Source organism: Capricornis sumatraensis, chromosome 11 (genome assembly GCF_032405125.1).
Source record: "Capricornis sumatraensis isolate serow.1 chromosome 11, serow.2, whole genome shotgun sequence".
Taxonomy (NCBI): domain Eukaryota; kingdom Metazoa; phylum Chordata; class Mammalia; order Artiodactyla; family Bovidae; genus Capricornis; species Capricornis sumatraensis.
The window spans coordinates 81,273,322-81,290,989 of record NC_091079.1 but is presented as its reverse complement, the minus strand read 5'-3'; the positions used below and the strand labels follow the sequence as shown (position 1 = coordinate 81,290,989).

At 41.3% G+C, this 17,668-nt stretch overlaps 1 protein-coding gene across 1 annotated transcript in view; it reads right to left on the bottom strand.

Moving 5' to 3' along the window:
• NCALD (neurocalcin delta) overlaps positions 1–17,668 on the bottom strand; it is a 348,265-nt gene that overhangs the window by 311,757 nt on the left and 18,840 nt on the right. Inside the window, exon 2 of the mRNA XM_068983366.1 lies at positions 16,266–16,318. The gene's annotated coding sequence lies outside the window, so the exon portion shown is untranslated. The remainder of the gene's footprint in view (positions 1–16,265; positions 16,319–17,668) is intronic.

Below are 17,668 nucleotides of genomic sequence, written 5' to 3'. Positions count from 1 at the left end.
TGTTTTTTGCTTTTTACTTTTTTAGTTAGCGTTTTCACGATTATAAAGAGAATAGCCAATATGACTGAAGACAAAGCCAGGCCAAACATTTTTCCAAGCTAGGGAAAAAGGGAATACAGTCGAGGCTGATAACAGGGAAAACTAATTAACTGATATAAATAAAACCTTTAAAGAGCATGATTTTATTTTTTTCTAGAGCCTTTTAGATGAAGGTAACTTTGCCCAAGAATCCATCACAAATATGGAAAGGAAAAGTGGAGCTAATGAAATAGGACAAAAGATCACAGCAAATAGGAGACTGGCAGCCTCCACTGTATCATATTTAAAGATTTGATATAAAGTATTTCACAGAGACAGTCCACCAGGAAAAGGAAAAATCAAATATGAATTTATTTTACCAAGAATGCAATCTTCTGGGCACTGCCGATTCATCACTCACTAAAAACCCTCGGCCAAAGAAAACATTTCCAGGTCCCCTTGCTGAAATTGCTGCAACCGATCCATTTTCAGCTCTGTTTCTCTGAGTCTCACAGCAGAAGCTCTGAAATGATCCTGGGGCCAAGTTCGGTTAAAAGTTGCCAGGTGCATTTAAGATGGTCTTGTTGCTTTGCATTCATTTTGAAATAATCTGCAACTGAGGGTACCCAGCTAGAGTGAATTCTTTCCCAGAAGCGGGCCTCGCTACTTCTTGGTCATCTGGGTCTATTTTCATTAAATAATCATGCGCAAATAATCAATGAACAACTGGAAATGATTGTTTAGTAATTACATTTAGCTCCAACAGAAACAGCCTATTAAGACAATAAGAGCATACACATTATGGTGGCCATCTTTAACTCTGAAAATGCCAGTGTGGACAATCAACAAGGCAAGCTATGCTGGTGACTGTCCTCCTTCAAGCTGTGGACGTCAAATTCAGGCCTCATGTCATGGTGAAGGCAACGCCTTGCTCGCCACACCATGAGGCTAAGAGAACTGGAGAAAATCTGGGTCTATGCACTAAGAAACTTCAGAACGGGTTAAGGGAGTAGCAAGTTTTTTAAACAATAAAATCGGCCCTGTTCAATACACTGTAATAACCTAAATGGGAAAAGAATGAGAAAAAGAAAAGATACATCTCTATGTATAACTGAATCACTTTGCTGTACCCCTGAAACTAACATGACATAAACAACTGTACTCCAATATAAAATAAAATAAAATTCAATTTTTAAAAATGGCTCTATAGAAAATGGATTTGCTCATTAATTTCATGTACCTATGTTGAATTTCCTCTAAATATAATGTTACAAGTAATCATTTCAGGGGTTCAAATAGCGAAAAAAACCTTGCCAGTTATTCCCCACCCCTCTTCAAACACCCACAACCCTATCCCACCTCTCCTGCCCGTGTCAGCCATACTGCTGGCTTCCTGTTGGGTTTAACTAACGGGGGCACCAGACAAAGATGGGAGAGGTGTAGCGAGAGCAGTGAGGTGTTGTTTTCCCTTCTCTCTCCCTGTTTCACTTCAGTGTCTTTACAGCTGTGTTTCCTGTCTAGTGACCCTGTTGCCAACCCTCACCACTGTTTGCCCCCTTTGTCCCTTGCCCTGGAGATGGCAAGGGCTTCCCATTGCTACTGGTTCCTGGAAGCTAGGCCACCCTTCGTCTGTTCTCATAACCCTGCCCGTAGGTTTGCAATAGTCCCTTCATTAAACTCTCTTCATTCAAATCCTCTGAAGTGAATTCTATTGCCCACTAAGATCTCAATGCAACCACTCTGCAAAATAAATACAGCAGTGCTTGCTTCCTCACTGAAGACGGTGAGCAAACACCAAAGACCAGTATGTAGGAGGGAAAGTACATAAGCAAAACAAATCTCCACCAAGCTTTCTATTTTGGCAAACTTGATGTATTTAATGTCACACTTAATGTCAAAAACAGCACAAGTTGACTATTATTTCTCTGTGCTAACTTATACTCCTTTTCTGAAATGAAGGGAGAAAAAAATCTCACCCATTCACTTCCATCATCAAAAACAACCTCCACTGGATAAACCCCAGGAAAGCCTACTCCTAAAGACTAGTGATTCTCCAGAAGTCCCATGGATGCTTAAGAAAGATAACCTTTTTTTCCCATTCTTATCCTTTTGCAATTGCAAAAAGAAGAGGACCATTTTCTGAGTCTTTTTCTTTGGTGCCCAGAATTTAATTCTCTATACTGCAGAAGGGGTGATGATATGGTCTTTCACAAACTAGAGCCAAGTATAACAAAATGGGTGGGGTGGAATAAAAGCACTGTTTTATCCAAATTGTAGAAGGCTATATCTCAGATGGTAGTTCTTTTTCTTCAGTCTAGGTATTTATTTATTTAGCTGGAGGCTACAGTTCTTTTATTTTCATTGACCTACCTAAAGAATGTTTGTGGAATTTGCAACTTATTGATCAATTGTACAGTTTCTGAGTCTAAATGCAATGCTTTCGTTGCATCCTTTTTTTTTTTAATTAAGCTACAGGGCCCTGCTAACATAGGAGCTGTGAAATAATAAGCAGAGCACATGTTTTAACCCAGGCACAATTAACTAATCAGACTCTCTCTCCTGCATTTTGCTTTAACACAGGACTGGTTATTCTCACCTCACCCCCTCACTATATCCATTCTCCAGATCCATTCTGCGTCTTCTTCTTTTTCTCTGCCCAGCAACTGTATTGTCCATCCCCTGCCCTCTGGCTTCCGGTGATGTCTCGCCAATGGGAGGCACCATCAGGAGCTCCAAGGCGAAGACAAAGACACATGTCCTCCGCACACTGGGGGCTAACATTCTGGCAGTGACTGGTTTTCCAACGACACACTCATGACTACTACTGCACCAGGTCACCCATCCCAAAGAGAGGACAGCTCTTCACTGCCAAAAGCTCCCAGCTGCCTTAGTATCTCTTACCTGTTTCCTTCACCCTGCCTGCATCTCTGTAAATAGCACTTTGGCTAAATACTTCCCAGGCTCCTCCAGAATGTGCCTTCGGTTTGTGGCTCTGTCCCTGACTGACAGGATGAAAAGCACAAGGTCCCCCCTTAGGCAAGGGGAGGTTCCCCAGGTTTCTGAGCACTTGTTAGGTGTGCCTAGGGTTCGTCCCTGGCTTTAGAAGAACAGTGGGTTTCGTGTTCTAGTGTCTGAGAACCACCTGGGAGCTTATTAAAAATGCAGGAAAGACTAAGAAACCATCACAGATAAGATAGGATTAAGAAGACCGGATAACTACATGTAATGTGATATCCTGGATTAAAGAGAAAAAGGACAACAATGACACAACTGATGAAATTTGAAAAAAGTCTGTAGCTTTGTTGTTAATTTATCAAATACATTCTGGTTATGTAAGGAGTTAACATTCGGGGAAGCCAGGTGCAGGAAACACAGGAAGTTTCTGTACTATTTTACTTTTCTATACATATAAAATTATTCCAAGATATCAATAAAATGCTTATTTAAAAAAAAAAGGCAGACTTCCAGACCCTGCCCCAGACCCCATGAATCAGAATTTTGGCAGGGGATATTTAAAGCAGATGGCTTGAGGACTAAACTTTGAAAATCACTGCCCCTAAAAGACTTGGAAACTATTATCTCAGGTTGAGATAAGGATGGAAACAATTGTTTACAATGCCAAATTGCAGCATAATTACTTGACTATTTAAAGAAAAGAGCCAACTGAAGCTTTGTCAAAGTTCACCTTCTATTCCTGTTAATTAGAATGATTCATCCTTTGACCAGTCTCCCTGTTTAGTTTCCTGCATGAAAACACTTGAAGAGGTACAGGTAATTATAGGACCAAACAAAGAGTGTGGCAATAAAGCCCTTTCACTTCCTCCTCCCTCTAAGGCTGTTTTGTTTTTGTTTTTGTTTTTTTTTTTTTTTTGCAGTATGCATCCTTTCTATTTTCCCCAACTTTGAGTTTCCAAAAGGGCAGGGCCAACCAAACAAGACTGCTGAATGGTGATTTTCTGCATCTTTTTCACAGTGGGTTACCCTATTTCTCTAAGCTTTAAGTTCTCTGAAGGCAGGGACTCTATTTTCAGTTTCTTCTGTGTTTTTCTACAGCTCTACTGAGGGTTCTTCATCCACTATTTGATGGATTGTCAACCTGCACTTCCCCACTGTTCTCATATTTTTGCCTACTTATTTTAGATATAATTATTATTATGCCATTAGAACACATAAGAAGGGGATGGGTGGAAATGAAAATATGGCATTACTGCATATTAAGTCTCTTCAGTCATGTCCAACTCTTTGCAACCCCATCAACTATAGACAGCCAGGCTCCTCTGTTCATGGGATTCTCCAGGCAAAAGTACTGGAGTGGGTTGCCATTTCCTTCTTCAGGGGATCTTCTGGACCCAGGGATAGAACCCCCATCTCCTGCATTGGCAGGCAGATTCTTTACCACTAGCGCCACCTGGGAAGCCATTATTATTACCTGCCTAATCAACAAAAGTAATGCTCAAAATTCTCCAAGCCAGACTTCAGCAATACGTGAACCGTGAACTCCCTGATGTTCAAGCTGGTTTTAGAAAATGCAGAGGAACCAGAGATCAAATTGCCAACATCTGCTGGGTCATCAAAAAAGCAACAGAGTTCCAGAAAAACATCTATTTCTGCTTTATTGAAGGCCAAAGCCTTTGACTGTGTGGATCACAATAAACTGTGGAAAATTCTGAAAGAGATGGGAATACCAGACCACCTGACCTGCCTCTTGAGAAATCTGTATGCAGGTCAGGAAGCAACAGTTAGAACTGGACATGGAACAACAGACTGGTTCCAAATAGGAAAAGGAGTACTTCAACGCTGTATATTGTCACCCTGCTTATTTAACTTCTGTGCAGAGTACATCATGAGGAACGCTGGACTAGAAGAAACACAAGCTGGAATCAAGATTGCCAGGAGAAATATCAATAACCTCAGATATGCAGATGACACCACCCTTATGGCAGAAAGGGAAGAGGAACTAAAAAGCCTCTTGATGAAAGTGAAAGAGGAGAGCGAAAAAGCTGGCTTAAAGCTCAACATTCAGAAAACGAAGATCATGGCATCTGGTCCCATCACTTCATGGGAAATAGATGGGGAAACAGTAGAAACAGTGTCAGACTTTATTTTTTTGGGCTCCAAAATTAGTGCAGATGGTGACTGCAGCCATGAAATTAAAAGACGCTTACTCCTTGGAAGAAAAGTTATGACAAACCTAGGTAGTATATTCAAAAGCAGAGACATTACTTTGCCGACTAAGGTCTGTCTAGTCAAGGCTATGGTTTTTCCTGTGGTCATGTACGGATGTGAGAGAGAGTTGGACTGTGAAGAAGGTTGAGTGCCGAAGAATTGATGCATTTGAACTGTGGTGTTGGAGAAGACTCTTGAGAGTCCCTTGGACTGCAAGGAGATCCAACCAGTCTATTCTGAAGATCAACCCTGGGATTTCTTTGGAAGGAATGATGCTAAAGCTGAAGCTCCAGTACTTTGGCCACCTCATGCAAAGAGCTGACTCATTGGAAAAGACTCTGATGCTGGAAGGGATTGGGGGCAGGAGGAGAAGGGGATGACCGAGGATAAGATGGCTGGATGGCATCATGGACTCGATGGACGTGAGTTTGAGTGAACTCTGGGAGATGGTGATGGACAGGGAGGCCTGGCGTGCTGCGATTCATGGGGTTGCAAAGAGTCGGACATGACTGAGTAACTGAACTGAACTGAACTGAATGAACAAAAATGTTCATTGAGAATTTACTATGTGTTAGGCACTATTCTAGGTACTGGCTATCTAGCAGTGAATAAAATAATCTCAGGACTGCCCTAGTGGTCCAGTGATTAAGACTCCATGCTTCCAACTCACAGGGCATGGGTTTGATTCCTAATTGGCTAAGATCTCATATGCCATGCAGCTTAGCCAAAAAAAAATTTTTCTTTTAATCTCCACTTTAGGCAGCTTAAAGTCATACCAGGGAGATAGACTATTAAGCAGATAATTTCCAAACAAGCTATCAGTTCCCCCTTGCCATCCTCACACTTTGCTTATCACGATAGAGCAACCTGAAGAGGAATTAGGAAGAGGAGGGTAGCTTCTAGTTCCTGGTCTACCTCTGGCAAGAACTGATTTTAAAGGAGGCACACATCTTTTTGAGGGCTTCCTTGGTGGCTCTGATGGTGAAGAATCTGCCTGCAATGCAGGAGACCCAGGTTCGATCCCCTGGTCAGGAAGATCCCCTGGAGGAGGGCATGGCAACCCACTCCAGTATTCTTGCCTGGAGAATCCCATGGACAGAGGTGCCTGCGGGCTATGGTCCATAGGGTGGCAAAGAGTCAGACACGACTGAAGTAACTTAGCACACACGCTTACATCTTTCTGACCTTCAATACACTCATTCCAAAAAATGGGAATTTTAAAAAAAAAATCTACCTTCCGGGGGTCATTAAAAAGCTCAAATAACAATGGATGTGAAAGTGTTTTGAAGGCTATAAAGTATTATACAAATGTCAAGCAATAGAAAGTAATGACTTAAGCAGTCCCTGCTTACTAACTCCGAAGCAAAAGACTAGCAGTTCAGCGGTCTTTCCATTAAGCAGAAATCCCAAACAATAAGAATTTATAAAAGGCAGTCCTTTCAAAGGTCGAAGCTCTGTTGCTTTGGCGTTAGCAATTAATGAGAATTACATTAACATCAAAGAATTCGGTCAGAGGGAAGAAGTCGCCTGTGAAAAAAGCAGGCCTGTCATTTTATTCACAGCAGACCCATTCTGGCTCCACTCTTCCTGAATAAACCGGGCTCAGTTACTGCAACTCTTGTCTGAAATCCAAAGGGATTTCTTAGCCAGAGCCATTGAACATTTTTATTCAGAGAGAAGCTTCCAGATGAGAGATTAAAGAAAAGCTTCTCCAAGTCCGTGCTAGAGCATATAAACCGGCGAAGAGTTTTCTGTGAATGTCTCTGAGAAGATGATGCTTGGAGAGAAGTTCTGGAAATGGGATTTGCTGTTTCAGATACACAGAGTGTCTATTCTGAGTTTCTAAGGTAGAAAATGTCCTCCCGGAGCAGTTTTACCATCTTCCTGTCTGGAGAAGGGCGCTCTTCAGATGCCATGGTAACAGCACGATGCTGGTCAAGTGTGTTGTGTCTGGGGTACAGCTTAAGGAGCTCCAAAATGCTGCCTGAGAACATTCGCACGAGAGCCCTATTGGTATGCTTGAACTGGATGCACAACAGAAGCTTTTCGGGGACACACACACTTGTAAGCCTTGACCGGGACAGTACTGGGGCAACCGGGTGACTAGAAGACATATCGCCAACAACTCTCAGTAGGCGTGATCCCCAGGGAGCTGCAAGACTATTCAGGGGTGATACAGTCAAGTTTTAGCTTTGTTTTTTTTGTTTTACTTATTTATTTTTAATTGAAGGAAAATTGCTTCACAATATTGTGTTAGCTTCTGCTACACATCAACATCAGATCTAATGAGGTGGATGAACCTAGAGCCTATGACTCAGAGTGAAGTAAGTCAGAAAGAGAAAATCACATAACATATATTAACACATATATGTGGAATCTAGAAAGATGGTACTGATGTACCTCCTTACAGGGCAACAGTGGAGACGCAGATATGGAGAACAGACTTATGGACACGGGCGGGTGGGATTGGGTAGGAAAGAGAGGATGGGACAAACAGAGTAACACGGAAGTTTTAGTTTTTATTCCAAAATTTAAATTTTATCATCTAGTTTTTACTGTGACTTCAAGTGTGGAAGTCCTTCACAAAGATTACTTCAGCTAAATATAGACACGAGAAAAAGTCGACAGTTGACCATGGGGACAGCAATGGGATCAGAAAGAAGTTTAAGCGGTTCATTTGGGCCTTCAAATGCACATCACCTGCAAAATCACGAAGGTGAAAGGGGAAGTGTTGGCCTATAAGAAGGAGGAGCGTTTGGCTTTCTGGATGAGGTGGAATCACATCCAGCACAGGGGATTCTCGAAAGTCTCCTGAGGCCATCTCCCTAAAGATGAGATACTTTCCCTTCACCCCGAAGTACTGAACACGCGTCAGATGATGGAGACTCCCCTGCACTGTGGTTAGTGTACACCTGCATGTTTACACTACTGTCAGATTGTATCAGGAGTCACTTGGGAGCTTGCCATTTGCATGAACCAATGACCCTCCCCCCATCATTTCCATATACGTGAAAGAAATTTGATCTATGACTCCAAAGAAAGCCCATGAGTAAGCTGGACTTCTTCAGGAAATATTTAGGAAACACGTGCTTTGAGCAACATAGTGAACCAGGAGCTGAAGGAGAAACAAAAGAAACGTCATACCTGCCCTTTTATACCCCCTGGTGGAGGAGACAAGACAGACTCACTGAAAAGAGTCTGGCAGCACTTTGTTCTCTTTCCCTTGCCTCTTAGTCGCTCCCCATTTCTTTATTGGCCTAATGGAGTCCTCTTGGCCTCAGCTTCCACCCATCGTGTCCATGAACCACTTTCTCCATCTTCATGATACCCCTATCCGACCCCACTCACACACCTTGGCCTCCCTTCCTTCTGTACCCAACATGAGATGATTATGCTCTCTCCATAGACCCCTCAATATCTCTGTTCTCTTTCCACCCCAATCCTGGATAATCCTGTATTCTGTGTTCTCTGCTCTAACACTCTTAGAGAAAAGCCATGTAACTGTGATGATGCCTTCAATGAAATGATGAAGAAAGGACCACTGGCGAATGTTGACTCCCTAATTAGAACGTAAATTCCTTGAAGGAGGGACTGTGTCTTACACTGCTTTGTTAAGCTCAAGGACACCTCAGCAGGCACAATAAATCCTTGCTGCAATGAACTGATACCAAAAACATTAAAAAATCAGAAAAGAAGGGTCCATACTCATACTCGCACAAAGAGATTTTTTTTAACTTTTCCACATGGTTTATATGCAAATAAACACAGTTATTCCAAAATTAAGCATTCAACCAAAGAGCCTTAAAAAATAGCTGCCAAAAGTTAAATGTGGTGGAGTTCAGAGCTGTAAATCTCTTCAAACTTCTTTTATAATTCAGAATTGTTACAACTTAAGATGGTTCTTTCTGGTAGTTAAAGCAACGTAGTAAGAGCTCACTATACTGCATGGCAAACCACCTCTAATACTTCACCAAGCAGCAGCCTTCCTCAGGTTGTATCTGTATTTTTCCCAGGGGAAAATGAAAGGGTGTCTCCACATTAGCCAGAAAGGCAAATATCAAAGAAATCCTGAAACACCATGTTTCAAAGAGAAGACAGCATCCTATGAGGTTCCCTGTGAGGTGTCAGATTTCAATGGGACTTAGCTGCCTGAATGGGCCCCCCAGTGAACCCTGCAGTCTTTGAGGCCTCACTGGGAATACAGAACACCCTTCCCTCCCACCAGCAGCAGCGCTGTCTCAGAGCCTGGCAGGGGACCGCCGCTCTGCCAAGCCAACTGCACCACAGACCATGATCCTCACACCAGCTTGGCAGGACCAAGCCCAAATGTCACCCAATGATCCCACAGATGTAATAATATCTGGCAAGAGGCTGATTGGACAGCACACGATGTCACTTCCTCTAATTAAGAAACACTCGAGAAAAACCAAAATAGCCACAAAGCACTGTCAGCAAAGCAATCAGCAGCAACAATTAGCCGTCAGCTCAGTCCTGAGCTGAGCTTTGCGGAGGGAGCAGGGAGGGAGCAGGGCTGGTGGTTATGAGAAGAGCAGCCCGAACGGACCCTGCTGCACACTGAGGGCTTCTGCAGCAAAACCCTTGGGCTGGGAGTGGAGGTGGGGCGGGGGTGCGGGGGTGGAGGCGGCAGTTTGTTGGTTGCTTTTTGTGCAGCAGTAAAGGGGCCATCATAAAGAATCCTGCAGCAAGCTGCCCAAGCAGCTAGAAGTCTACTGGCTGCAGCCCAATGCTGTTTACTTGCCCTGAATCACCCTTCTTCTTCTCAACCTGAAACAATTCTAAAAACCTTTCAGACCTCTAAGAGGTTCATCCCCATCTCCTTTTCAAGAGTTTCACAACATCAACACATGTGAATTCTCCCTTTTCTCAACTATTGCAAGAGATTACTATCGATTTTACAAGGTCATTAGAAGTAGGAGTTGGGGGAAATACTGGGTTGGCCAAAAGGTTCAGCTGGGTTCATGACGTCTTATGGAAAACATGTTATGGAAAAAGGTGTTTCCATAAGATGTATCCATAACATCTTATGGAAAAACCCAAACAAACCTTTTGACCAACCCAATATATAAAGAAATAAATATAACACAATTGTCATAATATATAATAAGACATTGTGTGTGTGTGTGTGTGAGACACACATGTGTATTTAACAATTATTAGGAGGGCATCATTCTCTCCTTCCCAGCATTCCTGCCTGGGCACATAAAACAAAATTGTTTGTCTTCTTAAAAGTGTTAGAAAGTGACCTCTACACTTCACGACATCCCTTCATTCCTCCTCAAGGGAGTAACTTCTTGGATTGCTCAGACTGAGTGAGGGAAAGTGCATGGAAGTCTGGACAGCTTCCCTTCTCTCTATTTCTGGCTTCAGCAGCATGTATTTTTCTTTCCCATGAAAGAAATCTTCAGCAATAAAAGTAACAGGATACCTGATTCTAGTTGATCTTGTCCATAATTTAAGCTCATCCTCCAATCTAGGATTATCAGGAGTGAAGCTGAAATTTAGCTCCCTGTCTGATAACTGCATCTAGTTCTCTACCCATAGCAAACCCAGCCCTGACTTCTTTTGCACCAACAATATGCCCAACTCTAAGACGTATTTCCCAGGCTCCCCTGCAGCTAAGGGTGACCACTGAGATTAAAGGATAATTCACTGGTCCCAGGAAACCAGGGCAACTCTTCACTTGGGCTCACTCAGCTAAGAGGCATGATCTTGTGCCCCTCTCTGTCCATTTGCTTGGAATACTTCCATGATGGCTGCAAGTTGAACAAGATATATTAAAAACAAGTTAATGATATAGCCAGAACTCTTTGACTTGATGTCTCTCACGAAGGCATGTGGGGTTGGGGTAGCAAGGAGGAGCCAAAGGGAGGGGAAGGGAAAGGCCTCAAAATACTGGGATACAAAAGCAAGGTAAAGACAAAAGGAAAGCAGATGGTATAATCCAGCAATCTTGGCCAACATTCTTGATGAAATCAAAAGAAAGACAACAAATTAGGAAATAGGATAAATGTAAAATTAAATGTAAATTTTAAATTAACATTTAATTAAGCTTAAATCAATTAAATGTAAAATTTATTGCAAGTTGAGAAAAAAATAGAGAAAACTAAAATTCTGGCAGCACAGCCCCATCACTGCATCAACAGAACACTCAAAGTTGGAAAGATTCAAAAGCTGAGGGTCTCTTGGCAAGAACTTTGTCAGAGGGGTGGGTCCTTGCTAGAACCCTTTAGGTCAGGCTGTGAAGCATCAATAGAAATTTCATGGAGCAACTGTTGTTCGCACTGAACCCAAGGTGGAGAGGAAGACAGAACTGCCCCTAGGAGGCAGGCTTCAAAAATCTAAGAAACCCCTTTTTATAAGAGGAAGCAACAGAAAAATCCCTGCTACAAGAAAGACTCAAGGTTGTTGAGTGCTAGGAACCCAAAGCTCAAAAAAGTATTTGAAACTAAGAAGCTTTAAATATGCATATCAGTGGTAATTGTTCAATTAAATTCAATAATTTAACTAGAAAAAAATTTAAATATTCTAATTTAAATATGTGTGCACCATTCTTAAATTTAAGTAGGGTTGCTTTCACAATATTTTGACTTTGAAGGATCTTAATCTCATTATGAAAAACACAGTTGACAAAAAAAAAGAAAGAAAAAGCAGAAAGAAGGTAAAGAAACAGTGATTGTGTGAAACACCCCTTCTCAAAGTGCACATGACTCCCTCAAGGGATCTCGTCAAAATGCACATCCTGATTCATCAGGTCTGAGCATGGGACCTGTGATTCTGTACTTCTAACAAGCTCTCAGGTGATACTGGAGCTGCTGGTCCTGCTCTGATGGCAGAACAAGGGACTCTCAGGCCTAGGATCCTGCACTGACACAAAGAAGAAGTCTGCTACCATTGCAGGGAGCTCTCTCCTACCCACGCCACCTACAGAAGCAAGCAGACACTGAAAGCGATGAGGAGCAACAGGAACACAGGCAAAGCCCCAAGGCCTGCCCAAGATGGAGGGTGGACCAGAAGAACAGGGAAGCCCCCAACATGGCCACAGCTTTGGCCTGAGTGTGGAGGGTCTGCTGAAAGCTGAGGACAGAGTCTAGACGATGAGAAAAACTCTCTGCACACCAGGCCACACACTAAGCATGAGGTAACTTCAGTTCACGACTAGAAACCTTTGCAGTTTGGTGGGCAAGAGAAAGTGACAACAATCAGAGGAGTCCTGCTGCGGCTGCTAAGTCGCTTCAGTCGTGCCCGACTCTGTGCGACCCCACAGACGGCAGCCCGCCAGGCTCCCCCGTCCCTGGGACTCTCCAGGCAAGAACACTGGAGTGGGTTGCCATTTCCTTCTCCAATGCATGAAAGTGAAAGGTGAAAGGGAAGTCGCTCAGTCGTGTCCGACTCTTCGCGACCCCATGGACTGCAGCCCACCAGGCTCCTTTGCCCATGGGATTTTCCAGGCAAGAGTACTGGAGTGGGGTGCCATTTTCTTCTCCACAGAGGAGTCCAACCCCACCCAAACTCCCAACGGCTAATCTTATCAACTGCCAACAAAGGACTAAACCATTGTTACATTAACCATCTTGCAAAAGAAGTGCGCCCGTTTCTGGGCGGCAATATTATCAATTTTATTACCTCCTGCTCTTCTACAAACAACATCCAATCAAAATTAAGAAGACATTCAAAAGACCAAGGTAAAGCAACTGTTAAAATAAAGCCACCAATGGAACTAGACAGAGAGATGACCCAGATAGTAGAAAAATCAGAGACTTTAAAATAGCTATGATTGGGACTTCTCTGGGGATCCAGTGGTTAAGACTCTGAGCTTCCACTGCAGGGGGCAAAGGTTTGATCCCTGGTCAGGGAACTAAGATTCTGCATGCCAGGGCCAAAAAATAAAAAATAAAATAAAAATGTCTTCTCCAAAGAAGATACACAGATGGCCAGTAAACACATGAAAAGATATCAGCATCCCTCATTACTAGAGAAATGCAACTCAAAACTACACTGAGGTATCACCTCACACGGTGTGAATGGCCATCATCAAAAAATCTACAAACAATAAATGCTGGAGAAGATATGGAGAAATTTGCATTCCCCTCCTTGCACTGTTGGTGGGGATGCAAATTGAGACAGTCACTATGGAGAACAGTATGGAGATTCCTTAAAACCTCGGAATAAAACTACCATATGACCCAACAATCCCACTACTAGGCATATGCCCTGAGGAAACCATGATGAAAAAGACACATGTACCCCAATGTCGCTTCAGTCATATCCAACTGTTTGCGACCCTATGGACTATAGCCAGGCTATAAATTAAAAATTTCTGCTCTTTGAATGATGCAATCCACAGGCTGGGAAAGAGTATTTGAAAAGCACACATTTGATAAAGGATTTGTATCTGGAATAATATTTTATTGTAGCTCAAAAATGAAAAGATAGATGACTTTATTTTTTAAATGGGTGACTGATTTGAACAGATACTCCACCAAAGAAGACAGGCAGATGGCAAAGAAGCACATGAAAGAATGTTCAACATCCATCGTTAATGATTAGGGAAACAAGAACTAGAGTTATGAGATACAACTACATACCAACTCATATTGCCCAAATTACAGAGACTGACTATACCAGGTTCTGGAGAGCTCGTGTGTGTACTAAGTCACTCAGTCGTGTGTGACTGTTTGCAACTCTATGGACTGTAGCCCACCAGGCTCCTCTGTCCATGGGATTCTCCAGGCAAGAATACTGGAGTGGGTTGCCATGTACTCCTCCAGAGAATCTTCCCAGCCCAGGGATCGAACCCAGGTCTCTTATATTTCCTGCATAATTCTTTATCACTAGCGCCATCTGGAGAAAGACCATGGGGCAACTAGAATATCATGCATTGCTGAATGGAATGCAAAATGGCACAATCACTTTGGGAACAGCGAGAGGGATTTTTCTGTATAATGTTAAATTAATGTTAAATATATACTTGCTACATAGTATATGACTCAATAAACCTACTCCTAGTAATTTACCCAAGAGAAAGTAAAACATATATCCATACAAAGACTTACAAAGTGAGCAATTGTAATAACTTTATTCATAAGAGCCAAAAACTATAAATAATCTACATGTTCATCAACTGGTGAATGGATAAACAAATTGTGTTCCATCTACACAATGGAATTCTACTCTAAAAAAAGAACAACTGGTACTGCAACACAGGGATGAATTTTTGAGATTCTTTGAGATTTTTAAAAAAGAAATCTGAAACAAAAGCCTACATACTCTATGCCTTCATTTATATATCCTAAAAAAAAAAGAGAAAAATCTAGGGACAGAAATCAGATGAGTGATTGTTACTACAAAGGAGCATTCTCTCAGAGATTGGGTATGTTCTGCATCTTGATTGCTTAGAGAACTGTTCAAGCTTATCAAACCATCGATTTCAAGAGAATGAATTTTACTGTGTAAATAACAAACAAATAGATAAACAGCTGTAACCAAAGGATGGCTCCTGATCAAGTGCACGTCCACACAGGAAAAAATCCATCTTGACCCTCTACCTCCCATCGTACACAATAAAACCAGTCCAGATGTATTGTGGCTCAAATGTAAAAAGAAAATAATGTAACTTTCAGATGAAAACGCACAGCTTCTTTGTGATCTTAGAATAAGGCCAAGATTTCTTAAATAAGTACAATAGTGCCAACCACAAAATGGAAAAAAATGGATAATTTACACTATTTTAAAGGAATTTCTGTCCACAAAAAGAGTGAAAAGGTAAACCATAGGAAACAAAAGTAGATATTTACAACATATATATTCTAACAAGACTTCAAATCCAGAACACATAGTATTAAAAATATCTGTAATTCAATAAGACAATTCAACAAAACAACCCAATTTTTTTTTTTTCAGAAGACTTGAATAAGCACTTCCCCTTTTTTTATACGACTAGAAAGGGCTTTTGACAAAACAAGATATTCAACAGTCAATTAACATATGAAAAAGTACCCAACTTCATTAGCCTACAAGCAAATACAGAACTACAATGACACTGTAATACTTCACACCCACTAGTACAGACTAAATAATCAAATAAAACAGAAAATACCTTGTGCTGAAAAGGATACAGAGCAATCAGAACTCTCATATACTCCTGCTTAGCGTGTAAATTTTAAATCAATACAACCATTTTGAAAAACTGATATTATCTGCTAAAACTGAATGTATACTTACCCCCCTGATCCAGAGATTCCCTTGCTGCATATATACCCAACAGAGAATGATATATAACCAAAAACAAAATTTGTCAAAACTGATTCAAGAAGAAATCAGAAAATGTAAATAAATCAGAAATTAAGTGAGCAAGTAAAAATTCTCCTTTCAAAGAAAACAACAGGACTCAAATGTTTTACTCCTTTATCATCAAACATTCAAGCAGCAAGTAATTCCAATATTTTGAAAACCATTCCTGGCAAGGAAAATACCAGAAAGGAAAACTGTATCCAATCTCAGGACTAAAACTAAATCTTAGCTAAAGATAGAAAGGATAATGCATCATGACCAAGTTGGTTTTATCTTAGCAATGCAAGGTATTTAATATTAGAAAATCAATTAATAGAAATTACCATGAACAGATAAAGAATAAAAATCATTTTAACAGCTTTGTAGATTAGAAAAGCATTCAATAAAATTCAATACCTGAAATAATTAATTTGCTTTTAGCAAATGAGGAATAGGGAAAAAACTTCTTAATCTCATAGAGACTATTATTAAAGTAACTTCATCAAATGATTTAAGTTTGCCTACTGTTGGATATTTCAGTTCTCTCCTCTTGTTTTGCTTTATCTGGCAAGTATAGTTTATGGTGTGATGAACAACCTTTGTGCATGTTAATCTAACTTCCCTGTGCAAGCTGTCTAACTTCTCTGTTTCAATTTCCTCCTGTATAACATGGAAATAAACCTAACTTAAGGGTTGTTGCAGGGATTAAATAACATGTTGGATTTTGGTCTCAGGAAATCTTAGGAGAAAGTCATGGTTTATAAATCTGAGGAAATTTGTTCTGCATTTACCTGGTAGAGGATCTCTCAAAGCACACTGCAAGCTCAAGTCAGAAGAAGTCACTCTGTCAAAAAGAAAGAAACTTATTGTTATAGGTTATCAGCAACTACGGATGTAATATCTGAGGAAAGCTGTCAGTGATGGGGACTATTGTTTGGTACAGGATTCTCTTGCATCATTTGATATCTTCTCTCCCTCCCAGCTACCACATCTCTTGTTCAGTGAAGATGACTACTACCACATTCCCTTCATCTGCCCTTGATCTACAGCATTCCATTTCTGCACGGCAGCCGGAGCGAAGTTCTAAAACTTGAGCATGACACATCACACCCCTCCTGAAACCCCTCCCATAAGCTCCTCTTATCCATAGGATGAAGGCCAAGTTCCCTGGCATGACTTGTAAGGCCCTTGGCCATCTGAGGCCTGCCTGCTTCTCTAGCCTGTCTCTCATCTCCGTACCACTGTCTGGGCCCCACTGCACTGGACTTGCTTCCGTCTCTCCTAGACAGGTCCCAGCTTTCACACATGGTTCCCTCTGCCAGGACTACCCTCCCCGTCCCCAACTCACCTCCACCTGGCTAACTCCTACTCATCTTTCCATTCTCCGCTCAAGTGTCACTTCCTCACTCGGGCCATCTGCTCCCCTTGACCATGTTTTAAGCTCCTTTGTTTATACTTCCAAAGAAAGCTGCAAGTCTTCTCTATGATATCATACACGCAACGACCTATCCAATATATCTGGTCTTCCCTGTGAGCCCAGTGATCATATCTGCTTTGTTCACGGCTTGTACCCTCATGCCAATCCCAGTGCTGGTCTCACAGTAGACATTTAATAAATATTTATTGAGTCAAAGGATTACTAAACTCATTCCTCAGTTCTTAGCTTTCCAACTCATCTTTTGATTCATAATGATAATTTAATCAACTTCCTACTTCATTACCATATTTCATTGATTAAGATTCACTGGTTGAGAGAGATAACACTATTTTATGTAACATTCGGAAAGAAAAAAAAATGGTTGCAAATTAAACTGTGATACAATAGTAAGATTAAGAATTCTTATCTTGTATTTACTGAAAAGGCTCTTTTAGGCTTACTAAGAGGGTAAGTGGGTTTTATTATACTCATAAAAAAGGAAAATGTAAAAATATTAGTGAAATAAATTGGTTGGGTGCTCCAATTTAATTTGATTTAGACACCACATTCAAAACCCACACTTCTGAATCACTTTTGTCACAGGGTCCAATGACTGTGTTTTTCCACACAATATTGTCCTCTGTGCCACCAAGGAACTCAGTGATGTAGTGTGTCTTAAAAGAGTACTACATTTGGGATTTCCTTCTAGGTTTTTGATGCCTTTTCACAGTGTTGATGCTGCCAAGAAAATCTTACTAACAGGTGCCAGCAGAAGAC